The sequence below is a fragment of the Mandrillus leucophaeus genome, unplaced genomic scaffold, assembly GCF_000951045.1.
Source record: "Mandrillus leucophaeus isolate KB7577 unplaced genomic scaffold, Mleu.le_1.0 Scaffold1575, whole genome shotgun sequence".
NCBI classification, from domain to species: domain Eukaryota; kingdom Metazoa; phylum Chordata; class Mammalia; order Primates; family Cercopithecidae; genus Mandrillus; species Mandrillus leucophaeus.
Window position 1 is genome coordinate 152,408 of NW_012101560.1, and position 12,324 is coordinate 164,731.

Below are 12,324 nucleotides of genomic sequence, written 5' to 3' on the forward strand. Positions count from 1 at the left end.
TCCTTCCTTCCTTCCTTCCTTCCTTCTTTCTTTTCTTCTTTCTCCCCTTCCCTTCCCCTCTCCATCCCCTTCCCTCCCCCTCCCTCTCTCCCTCCCTTCTTTTTTTTCTTTCTCTCTCTCTTTCTCTCTTTCGAGTTTCACTCTTGTTGCCCAGGCTACAGTGCAATGGCATGATCTCTGCTCACTGAAACCTCCACCTCTCAGGTTCAAGCGATTCTCCTGCCTCAGCCTCCCGAGTAGCTGGGATTACAGGAATGTGCCACCATGCCCAGTTAATTTTGTATTTTGAGTAGAGACGGGGTTTCTTCATGTTGGTCAGGCTGGTCTCCAACTCCCATCTTCTGGTGATCTGCCCGCCCCAGCCTCCCAAAGTGCTGAGATTACAGGCATGAGCCACCATGACTGGCCATAATTTCTTTTCTTTTAAACCTTAGATTTGAGTAATTTTTGCTGGATTCTTCAAACATGAAGTATTTTTTAAAATGAAAACTAAGTGAATGACTCTAACTGGGAAGTGGAAGTCTTAGACCATTGACTAAAAGCTAAGGCCAATCTTGACCCTGCAAAAGGAGGCCACTGAAGGCCCAGTTGATTCTTTCTGGGGGTCTGACCTGCAGGTGTCCAAGCCTGATCACACCAACCATGGAAGGAACCTTTGTTACTGCCAGAAGATACAGAGCCTTGGAAAGTTGGAAGTTCACAGGCAGATGTAGTTGAGGTTGAGACAGAAAAAATGTTGGGAGACTCTTTCTAGAATGGAATTGTCATTGTCCTGAGACTGTTTCTAGAATTTGTCAAATAAAACTAATTTCGATTTACTTAAGAAGTATTGCAACAAAGAAAAAGTACAAATGATAAGATCTTCTCAAAAGTTAGGTGGAAAATGGCTTTATTTCATAGGGAGGAGAAAACAAGTGTACCAAGAAAGTTGGAAGGGAGGCACAGGATAGAGGGTAGCAAAATCAGATCCCAGATAAGATAATGTTTCACATTGAAGTCAGCCTGTTCTTAGAGGGGTATGTATAAATATGGGTAGTAGGTTCGCTCAGGCTGTGAGTGAGTCAAAGTTCAGGGACTGGTGGGAAGAAGAGAAACAAGCAAAGTTTTGTTAACAAGTACTTTGTTTTGACCACTGAAGACTAAATTACTGACCTGGTTGTTCTTTTTTAAAAATGAAAAATTTCAATCTGTGTCCAACTTTGTGATAGGTGAAAAAAAAGGGGGCATTCTCAAAGTCATAATGGGAAGCACATTTCTCTTCACTAAGAATGGGAGAATTTCTTCAACTATAGCTATTTCCAGGATTACATTCCCCCACCACTGTTCCTTGCCCTAGACATCTCTTCCATTTGTCTGTTTCTGAGTGGTATTTTTATAATAAATTGGTAAATATAGTTAGAGTTATTTATTGAGTTTTTTTTTTGAGTAGTTCTATCAAATTATTTAACTTGAAAAGGGGTGTATGGTAGTCTCAGATTTATAGGCAGTAGCTCAGAAGTAAAGACGGGATTCCAGGACATGTGACTCACCTCTGCAGTGACAGCGGTGATGTGGGACTGAGCCCTGATTTTGCGGGGTCCATGCAAACTCTAAGTTGTGTCAGAATTAAATTTTTGGGCAACATGTAGGTGTTGGAGAATCAGTTGGTTTCCAGGAAACTTTACACATTTAGAGTCAGAAGTATTGTAAAAAGAAAGACATTGTTGGGGCCTGGGCTAGAGAGAGACTGCAGATTCCTTGGGAAAGGTAGGCTCTGCTCTGCACACAGGCTGCTACACCATGCATTGCCCTGTGGTTCCAGCTGTCCTCCCAGGGTGAGAAGGACTGAGGACTCTGAGGGAAGAAGTCCTGAGAACAGATGCCTTCTACCCTCCTGCCAACCTGTGGCCACCACATGGTTTTCACCCACTGAACATACCCACTGCTGTTGATGTGGTCAAGTCCCTCCCAGGACAAGGTTTCGGCATCAAGATTGTTGCCCACGCTACCTTTCCTCATAGACTTTCACACCAAAAACCCACACACGTGCCTATAAGACTCCTGGCATATGCTCTACCTCAGACACCGAATCTGCAGTAGCAACCTGTTTTTTTTCACCATCACAGGCTTCTGTGCCCCCTGATCATAATCTCATCTTCCTGTGTGGATATAGAAATAAGTCAGAGCAAAGCCTCAGCTGGGTCAGCATCTGTAGCATGAACCAGTCCTTCCACCAACCCTGTACTGTCTCCCACTTGTGAGTTCTTAATAGCACCTTCCCCTCTTTTGCCTTTTAGTTCCCCACAAACCCTTTTTTTATGTGCACACAGTGTTCCCAAAACTGCTTCTCAGTTGCCTGAATCCAGCACCTACTAAAATTCAGATGTCCAGTAGTTCAAGACCATGGGCCTAGACCTAGTTTTTGCAGAACCAAATACAAATTAGAAATGAGAGTCTCTATTCTACCATTTGAAAATAAGAGAAGAGATTTTTTCTTTTCCCTTTTCTTAAACAATGTACTTTAGAAAACTTTTATTATTAATTAATTTTTTGAGACAGAATCTTACTCTTTTACTTAGCCTGAAGTGCAATGGCACAACCATAGCTCACTGTAACCTTAACCTCTGGGGTTTTAGCAGTCCTCCTGCCTCAACCTCTCAATTACCTAGGACTATCGGTATGCACCACCATGCCTGGCTAACTTTATATATATATACATTTTGAGACAAAATCTTACTCTGTGGGCCAGGCTGGAGTGTAGTGGCATGATCTCGGCTCACTGTAACCTCCACCTCCCAGGTTCAAGCAATTCTCCTGCCTCAGCCTTTTGAGTAGCTGGGATTACAGTCACACACCACCATGCCTGGCTAATTTTTTTTTATTACTATTTTTAGTAGAGACAGGGTTTCACCATTTTGGCCAGGCTGGTCTCAAACTCCTGACATCATTATCCACCTCCCTCAGATTCCCAAAGTGCTGGGATTACAGGCATGAGCCACCTTGCCCAACCAGCTTTATTTTATTTTTTTTTGTAGTGACAGAATCTCACCATGTTGCCTGTACTGGGCTTGAACATTTGGTTTCAAGAGACCCTCCTGCCTTGGACTCCCCAAATGCTGGGATTACAGGCATGAGCCACTGTGCCTGGCCTGGAAAACTTTTATATGTACCTTTTTTCTCTGCTTCTTTGATTTCTTTGAAATCATTTTAACAGCTAAATAGTCTTTTGTCATTATTTGTGACACAAAATTGTCTTTATCTAAGACCTGGAAACTATTGCTTTTTGTTTTTTAATTTGGCAAAGATTTATCTATTTTTTATTCTCAGTTTTTTAAAGTAGGCACAGCTAAGCACAGTGGCTCATGCTTTTAATCCTAGTACTTTGGGAGGTTGAGATGAGAGAATTGCTTGGGCCCAGGAATTTCAGACCAGCCTAGGCAGCATAATGAGACTCATTCTTTACAAAAAATTAAAGGCAACTAGCCAGGCATGGTGGCACAGGAGGCTGAGATGAGAGAATCATTTGAGCCAAGAGTTTGAGGCTCCAATGAGCCATGATCACTCCACTCTACCACTCTACTGCAGCTTGGGAGACAGAGGGGGCCCCTGTCTCTAAATAAATAAATAAATAAATAAATAAATAAATAAACAAGTAAATAAATGTGTGTGTGTGTGTGTGTGTGTATATATATATGTTTTTCCATACATCAAAATAAGTAAACAGAAAAATAAAATAGATAAAATAGATATGAGTTTGCTTAAAATAAAGGTAATTATAAGATAACAGAAAAGTGAGCACCAAGGATGGGGTTCACCCTAGCAAATGATTCTAGACTATTAGACATTCACAGAATATTCCCTTCAGCATGACGGACATGAAAGTAGAATGTCATCATCTCAGACTGTACCAGCGTCAGAAGGCTAAACACTGTGGGGAAGAATCTCCCTTATGGAAAATTATGAAAAGGTGAGAGCCCAGCTCCTGTCCTGATGGGCTACAGGGAAGAGTTCCTGAGATAACACATTGCAGAAACATGCATAGAGTAGTTTAACCTTTCTTTGTGTGTGTAACCCTTTCTCCATTTTCATGCAAAATCGTCTCTAGTAATAGCGTTAGATTTTAAGTTTTGAGGGTCTGGTAGGACTGGAGCTGTATGCTGCAGGGGATACCTGGGGCAGGAAACTAATACAAACTCCAGCCACATGCATAAATACGAACTAATGTAAAGTGAAAACAACACAAAAGTCTTTACCGTTATTCGCACAACTATGTGAACAGAGACACCACTGAGACTAATGAAGGCCAGATTCCATTGGAACAAGACTATGAGTTACTTATGGGAAGGCCGTAGGACAAAGCCCAGAGAGTTTTCATATTTGAGTCTGGGTCCTGGGTCTGTCCTGGTCTTCTTGGGTTTCTGTCTATAGAGACCCCTATGTGACTGCTCTCACCACAGCTCAGTGCTGACTGTGGTTGCTGGTGGAGTGCACCTGCTCTTTTTCCAAAAACAGGGAGGAGTTGGCCTCATCAAAGAGCTCCTTATTAATCTGAATGCAGCTCTGTAAAAAATGTCTAGAAGCCACGCAAAGAAAAAGCAGTGGTCTGCCTTGTTTTCATCATATGTGACACCTCCATTAGAAATTCTGCTTTTCTCTGCACTCCAGCCTGGGTGACAGAGTGAGACTCCATCTCAAATAAATAAATAAATAAAAATAAGTAAAATAAAGAAAGAAAAGAAATTTTGCTTTTCAGATTAGGCACATAAGGAGAATCTGTCTAAATCTCTAGCAAGGAAGGAAACCAGAGGACAAGTTAAAGTCTTGAAATTCACATCTGAGTACACAGACTTAGTCTCCAACTCTCTTCTTTTTATTCTGCCAGCTATGACCTGGGTATAAATATGACAGATACACAAGAGTTCCAGCACCTGACAATCTGCTTCAGTCCAAGAAGGGTGTCCTCCCTCTTGTTCCCCCTACTACTCATGGTACTAAGATGTGGCATGAGACTGCCCAGATGAGTTGACAAGAGAGGCCTGGCCTGGAGGGGCCTGGCCTGGGCTGCCCTATGTTATCTGTAAGTGCACCGGGCCAATAGCTGGGGCATCAGGGATGAGGGCTGAGTTGATATCTGTGTTATCAGATAAGGCTTTTACATTAAGCCTTTGTAAGGCTAAACTCAGAAATGTCAAGGCACAATGAAAGAACACCTTGCTCTCTTGAGCACCTCTCATCAATGTAGGCGGATACAGAGCTGTCTCAAGAATGTGGGTTCCTGGTTTCTTAACTGCTGTTGGGTTCTGTCACCAAGGAAGTGTGTTAAACTCTTCAAGGTTCCATCCACTGGGCCCCTTCTTTTTATAAGACCTACCCAAAGGCCCTACTATGCTACTGATTACTAGTCTCCTCTCCTACGTCAATTCTTTATTTGTACACAATTATGAAAACACAACTTCCCCTTAATTCCCTGGAAAGACCTGAATGCAGCCTGGGTTCCAGGATAGAAGAGATAGCTAAACCATAACCCGTTTTTCTTACCATCTCTGGGACCCAAGAAAAGCCATTGTGTATTTGAGGCTTCCCGAGCCTCCTAGTAGGCACAGTGGGGATGATGCTAACATCTGCTTCCTAGGGAATGTATCAGGTGTATATAAGATAAAACATAAAAACCATGGTGTGCTGTCACCTGTAGATAATGCACACCCTTAGAGATGGAAGCATTAGGAGAATAGGTGGGAGGTAGCCTGGACCACAACTCAAACAGGCCTGAGGTCTGGCAAGGTGATCTTGGGAAAGTCACTTCTCCACTGGGCCTCATTTTCATTCTGCTCCAGTAAGAAGTTGAAAGTAAATGTAGATACTGTCCTCTGGCATTCATATAGTTTAGCTGTGTGTCCCCACCCAGACCTCATTTTGTATTATAACCCCCAGGTGTTAAGGGACAAACTTGAGAGGAGATGATTGGATTATAGGGATGGGTTTTCCTCATGCTGTTCTTGTGATAGTAAGTTCTCACGATATCTGACGGTTTAATAAGCATCTGATATATCCCCTACTCTCACTCACTTTACGTGTCAGCCACCATAATTGGAAGGTTTCTGAGGCGTCCCCTCATTATGTGGAACTGTGAGTCAATTAAACCTCTTTTCTTTATAAATTACCCAGTCTCAGGTACTTTATCATTGCAGTATGAGAATGGACTAAAACAGGCATTCACCTTTCTAGTGCTTTCTCTTTATATTTAGAATCATATCCATGCACCTTATCTCGCCTATGTCAGGGGAAGTCTTCACAAAGTCTCTCAGCACTAGGTGGTTAGTGACTCTGTTTGTTATTGAACAAAAAGTGCCTACTGCCTGATGGCAGTAGTATGGCACTTGGGTTTTGAGGAAAATATCATCTTGTGGGTTGGCCAACAAGGAGATAGGAGTCCAGCTCAAATTTGTTTTCTTATACTGACTTTAAGGCAGTGATTAGAAAAGGCATAAGAGGTGGGTTTTGTAGGGGATTGCTGGAAGGAAAGTAGGAATATAAAAAGTCGTAAGACATGCACAATCACCTCTTCTTGCTTCCTCACAAGTCACATTCAAATCAGGGAGAGTTAGTATGCGACACACAATGGAAATTTGGGCTCTAACATCAGCAAACTCATTCTTCATGGACTTCAGTTGGCCATATTGGTTCCAACCAATTTCAGCCAATTTTTAAAAATCTTATAAGCAGAGAAAATTTTCGTGTTTCAACAAGCCATTTCTTATTTTTCATTCTGAAAATCCATTTTTAAGTCATTTTTTAACAGTGTAGGGACACAAATTCAGCTTCCGTCCAATGAAATACAGAAAAGGGTATCACTTTTGTATTAGTTCAGGATGCTATACCAAAGAACCATGGATAGGCAGCTTGTAGACAACAGGACTTAATTTCTCACACTTCTAGAGGTTCAAAATTTGAGATCAGGGTGTCAGAATGGTTGAGTTCTTGTGATGACTCTCTTCTGAATTTCAGACTGCACACTTCAGAATTTATCCTTATTTTGCAGAAGGAGGATGAGAGCCCTCTGCAGTGTCTTGTGTAAAGCCAGTAATCTGCATTATGAAGGCACCACCCTCAGGAGTTAATTACATCCTACCTTCTTATAGCATTACACTGGAGGTTACAATTTTAACACAAATACAGGAGAAAATTTATTGTAACTCTCAAGTTTTTGTTTGTTGGTTTGTTTTTTGAGATAGAGTTTCACTCTTATTTCCCAGGTTGGAGTGCAGTGGCACGATCTCAGCTCACTGCAACCTCCACCTTCCAGGTTCAAGTGATTTTCCTGCCTCAGCCTCCCAAGTAGCTGGGATTACAGGAATGCACCACCACACCTGGATCATTTTGTATTTTCAGTAGAGATGGAGTCCACCATGTTGGCCAGGTTGGTTTTGAACCCCTGGCCTCAGGCTGTCCACCCGTCACGGCATCCCAAAGTTCTGGGATTACAGACAGGAGCCACGACGCCAGGCCAAGATTTTTTTTAAAGCTGTAATTTTTCTCCTTGTTGGGAAAAGCTGAGTGTTTGGAGAAGCTGAGGCAGGGCGTGCATGTCTGACATAATGTAAAAGTCTTGGAACATGTCCGGGGTCCAGGATCTAAAACCCCTTGTGGCCTTTGTAACACCAAGCTTTGTGCTAAAGGGTAGAGGGCTACCCTGATGCACCATAATGTAAGCCCAGGGCATAAAATCCCTCATGGCTTGGATAGAATCCAGGGCTGGTGGCTCTGGAATGTGTCTAGACTGGCTGGCTCCTTCCTCCTTGCTCTCCCAGGATCAATTGTGTCTTGAGTTAAAAGAACCTGCTCTCCATTATCTCAAGTAGCAGAGCAAATGCTAAACCGTCACAGCTGTGAATCATGTGCTTAATGCAATGCGCCCATTTGACTTCCACATTCTCACCACCTGTTTCTTTGTTGGGTTACCAATAAATAGCATGGGCTCCCAGAGCTCGGGGGCCTTGGCAGCTTCCATAATCGTGATGACCCCTTGGTCCCTCTTTACCTCTCAAACTGTCTTTTTCTCAATCCTTTGACTCCACCAGACTTCGTTGCCCCCACGACCTGGTGTTGGGTCTGATCATCACAACATTCCTGACACCCAACGTGGGGTGACAAAGACCCCAGTGAAGGAACGCTAGAGTGTGTGAAAGCGGAGGGCCCATCACCAAAGGACACCCAAGGACGTCTAAAAGAAGCTAGGTAGGAAAGCTGAGAGCTCGGAAGAACCAGGGTAACAATGGGACTAAGTGAAAGAGACATCCTGCTTATTTAAATTTCTTAAGGCGCTTATTACAAAGAAGGGGAGTGAAAGTTAGTACTCAAAATTTGTTATCACTCACTCTTTAGTGCAGTAAAGCAGTTTTGCCCATGGTTCCCAGAACAAGGGACTATGGTGTTGGATGAATGGGAGGGAATTAGTGGAGATTTTAAAAAGCATATAAAGATGGAGCAAAAATTCCAGTCTAAGTTTGGTCAATGTAGCCTCTAATAAAAGCAGTTCTGGAGCCATTTCAAACAGATGATGAGGCAGACTCAGATGAGGAAGAGGAGGACGAGTGTAAAAAAACTAACTTCAGATTCTGAATGTGAGGAACAGAAACCAGAGGAAATTAAAGAAAGGGAAACTGAAAGAAGTATGTTTTACTAGCCCGTTGGCTCCACCTGCTGAACTAAGTGAATGGCCACTTCCTCTTTCTCCCCTTACTGGGTGAGAATATGAATTAGCTACAAAACTTACCACCCTTGTAGTTGCAACATTAAAACCTGGAGCAATTGGTAGTACTTAGACCTAGTGGAATTTGAGACTTGTTTATTGAGAGACACCTCAACAAACTGAGGTATACCTGGCACACACAGTGCCCTTAAAAACACAACAATTGTCCTCTGCCACAGCAGGCAGTGCTGCCGTAGACCTCTGCAGTACAGTTCCCGTCTCCTTACTTCCTGGGCAGTCCCCCAAAAATGTCCCTACGAGAGTTAGGGGACCCTTGCCCTCAGGAACAGTCTATTACTTGAAAGATCTGGAGATGTCACTCTGCATATGGGAATCATTGGTTCTAATTATACCAGAGAAATTCAATTATTAGTTCCTCAACTCTGTGGTCTGCTTCCCTAAGAGAAAGAATTGCTCAGTTGTTGATATAAAGCTGGGAAGCAGCACAGTGAAAAGAACAGGAGGCTTTGGCAGTACTAATCCAACAGGAAAGGCAGTATATTGGGTTAAGTGTCTGCCAAAAGACCTATTTGTACAGTAGACCTGCTGTTGGATGCTTACAGATTGACACACAGGGCTGATTGGCAGTAGTCCCCAGAAAAATCATGGGCTGCTTTACATGGGGCAAGTAAAGTCATTTTGAAGCTTCAGTTTCATGGTTAACTTGCCTCTGCTAGAGAAAAACAGGTATAATGAAACACACTCATGACATGGGCTGAATGTGTTCATTGTGGTGTTTGTGGCTTTTATGATGGGAATGTTCAACCTCTACTACTACATTGGTGCAAAAAAAAAAATTAAGACTTCACGACAGAGTTTTAAGACACTGTTCTGGGAAGAACAATTCTTTCTCCTAGGGAAGCAGACCACGGAGTTGAGGAACTAATAATTGAATTTTTCTGGTATAATCAGAACCAATCATTCCCATATGCAGAGTGACACCTCTAGATCTTTCAAGTAATAGACCAACTGTTCCTGAGGGCAAGAGTCCCCTAACTCTCATGGGGACCTTTTTTGGTGACTCCCTAACAAGTAAGGAGATGGGAGTTGTGCTGCAGAGGTCTACAGCAGCACTGCCTGCTGTGGCAGGGGACAACTATTGCGTGTTTTTAAGGGCACTGGGTGTGCCGGGTATGCCTCGGTTTGTTGAGGTGTCTCTCAAGAGCTAAGGAAGAGTTAGAGCAAAGGAGATAGAGAGAGAAATGGAGATAGGTAGGAAAAGACAGGGACAGATAGGGATATATGAAGACAAGCAATATAAGATCAGTGCCCTAACGAGGTGCAAAAGTAGAGACTAGCAAAGACTAGCAGAGATTTGCAGGGACAGACAAGAACATTCTGAATTATGGAAATTAGCTATGGCTCAAAGGGCAAATATAAAAGGAATAGTGGGGAGGGAGGCAAGGATAAAAAATACTCTTTATTTTCTCTCCAACAGGAACGTTTGGTCCTTTAAACTTAAAGGGTGGACGTATTGGTCTGCAGTCTTTGTTGATACACAAGCATTCCATTCTCTAACTCATCCTAATGCCACAGACCTTTAGAAAAAGATACGGTCACATACAAAGAGCTGGGAAAAGGGAAAGATAATTATATGGGGAAGAGGATTTGCTTGTGTCTCTCCAGGTCCACCGGTGCCTGTGTGGGTACCCACCAAACATCTGAAGATCTATCATGAGCCACAGCATCTAGTGGACCCATCTCTGCAGTGCGAATTGAAGGTTTTAAAAGCCTCGATTTGCTTTCCCTGTGCCTTCGGTTAGAAGGGGCTTCTTTCTCATTATCAGTGGCCTCCTGGCTACAGTCACAAGATTTTTCTTCTGTTTCATTAGATTTACTAACGTGGGGGTGAGGGTATGATTGTGGTTTTGCAGGGGATGAACCGTGTGGGTGCAACCCCCACAACATGGGGACAGATCGAGAAAACAGCACAGGAAGCTGAAAAACTGCTGGAGCGCCAGGGTTTTACCTACAGATGTTTAACAGACCAACGCTTTCTGACTGAGCTCCTCTCTACCCTGAATACAAGAGACCCTAATAGTTAGGAATATCATAGCCCCTATTCCACATGAAGTTAGAGAAGATGGACCTTCATCCTTCTGCAACCCCTAGGATTAAGGGTCTTATAAAAGGGAAAGGGGAGGTATGTGGGAAGCATTCAAACCAGAGCGACTCCAGTTTGAATAAGCGCTAAGAAAAATGAAACTGGATCACCAACTGGCAATTAAGGGCTGCACAGCCTGCAATCGCCTTGCTCAATTAAAGGGGCCACCTTTTATGCTAGTAATAATGATACCTTCTCTTTTACAAAAAAGAGAAGGGGGGGCATGTTGGGAAAATTTGAGTGTTGGGAGAAGCTGAGGCAGGGCTTGCATGTGTGACATAATGTAAAAGGGTCTGGGTCTAAAACACCTTGTGGCCTTAGTAGCACCAAGCTCTGTGCTAAAGGGTGGAAGGCTACCCTGATGCACCATAATCTAAGCCTAGGGCATAAAATTCCTTGTGGCTTAGATAGAATCCAGGGCTTGTGGCTCTGGAATGTGTTTAGAGTTGCTGGCTCCTTCCTCCTTGCTCTCCCAGGATCCATTGTATCTTGAGTTTAAAGAACCTGCTCTCCATTATCTCAAGTAGCAGAGCAAATGCTAAACCATCACAGCTGTAAATCGTGTGCTTAATGCAATGCGCCCATTTGACCTCCACATTCTCACCGCCTGTTTCTTTGCTGGACTACCAATAAATAGCATGGGCTCCCGGAGCTCGGGGCCTTCACAGCCTCCACGATTGCGGTGGCCCCCGTGTGCCACTTTACTTCTCAAACTTTTTCTCAATCTTTTGACTCCACCAGACTTCATCACCCTCACAACCTTGTGTTGGGTCTGATCACCCCAACATCTCCTACTGGGTTTTTCCTACTTGCTCCCTCAATCTTTTTATGTGAACCTTTTTGTCTAATTCTGTCTCTCTATTGTATTCCTCAAATGAGGAAGCAAGCTCCAATGCTATGAGATGCTCCATTTAGAGACCCACATAACAAAGAGCTGAGGGAGTGCTTAGACCAGTAGAGAGAAGGAAAGTCAGGCTCTCTGTCCACGCTAACACCTGCCAATTTTCACATGAGAGCTTAAAGGCAGATGCTTTCCCAGTCTAGCTTCAGTTGAGACCACAGCCTCAATCTCATAAAAGACCTGAAAGCAGAGGTACCCAACTAAACTGTGTCCAGATTCTGGTCCACACAAATTGTGAGATAGTATACGTTGTTGAAAAGTGCTCAGTTTTAGGGCAATGTTGTCAGAAAGGAACAGATATCTAGACTCATCTCCCAGGCCCCAGGATTTGCCATCCCTCTGTTTATCTCTTCCTCAGGCTGTCTGCAGCCAAACTAGTCCCTTTCTAATCTCTGCCAAGCTCACATCTGTGAGTCTCTTCTCCAAGGTTGACTTCTCCCTGACACATTCTTGTGCAGGGATGCCTCCCTATTGTCATTCTCATCATGGATTAAAAGTCACCTCAGTGAGGCCCTGGGTCCCCCATGCAATAATTTTTCAGCTCTTCTTCTCAACGTTCTACTTTATTTTATAGTCCTTGCTCTTTTCTTT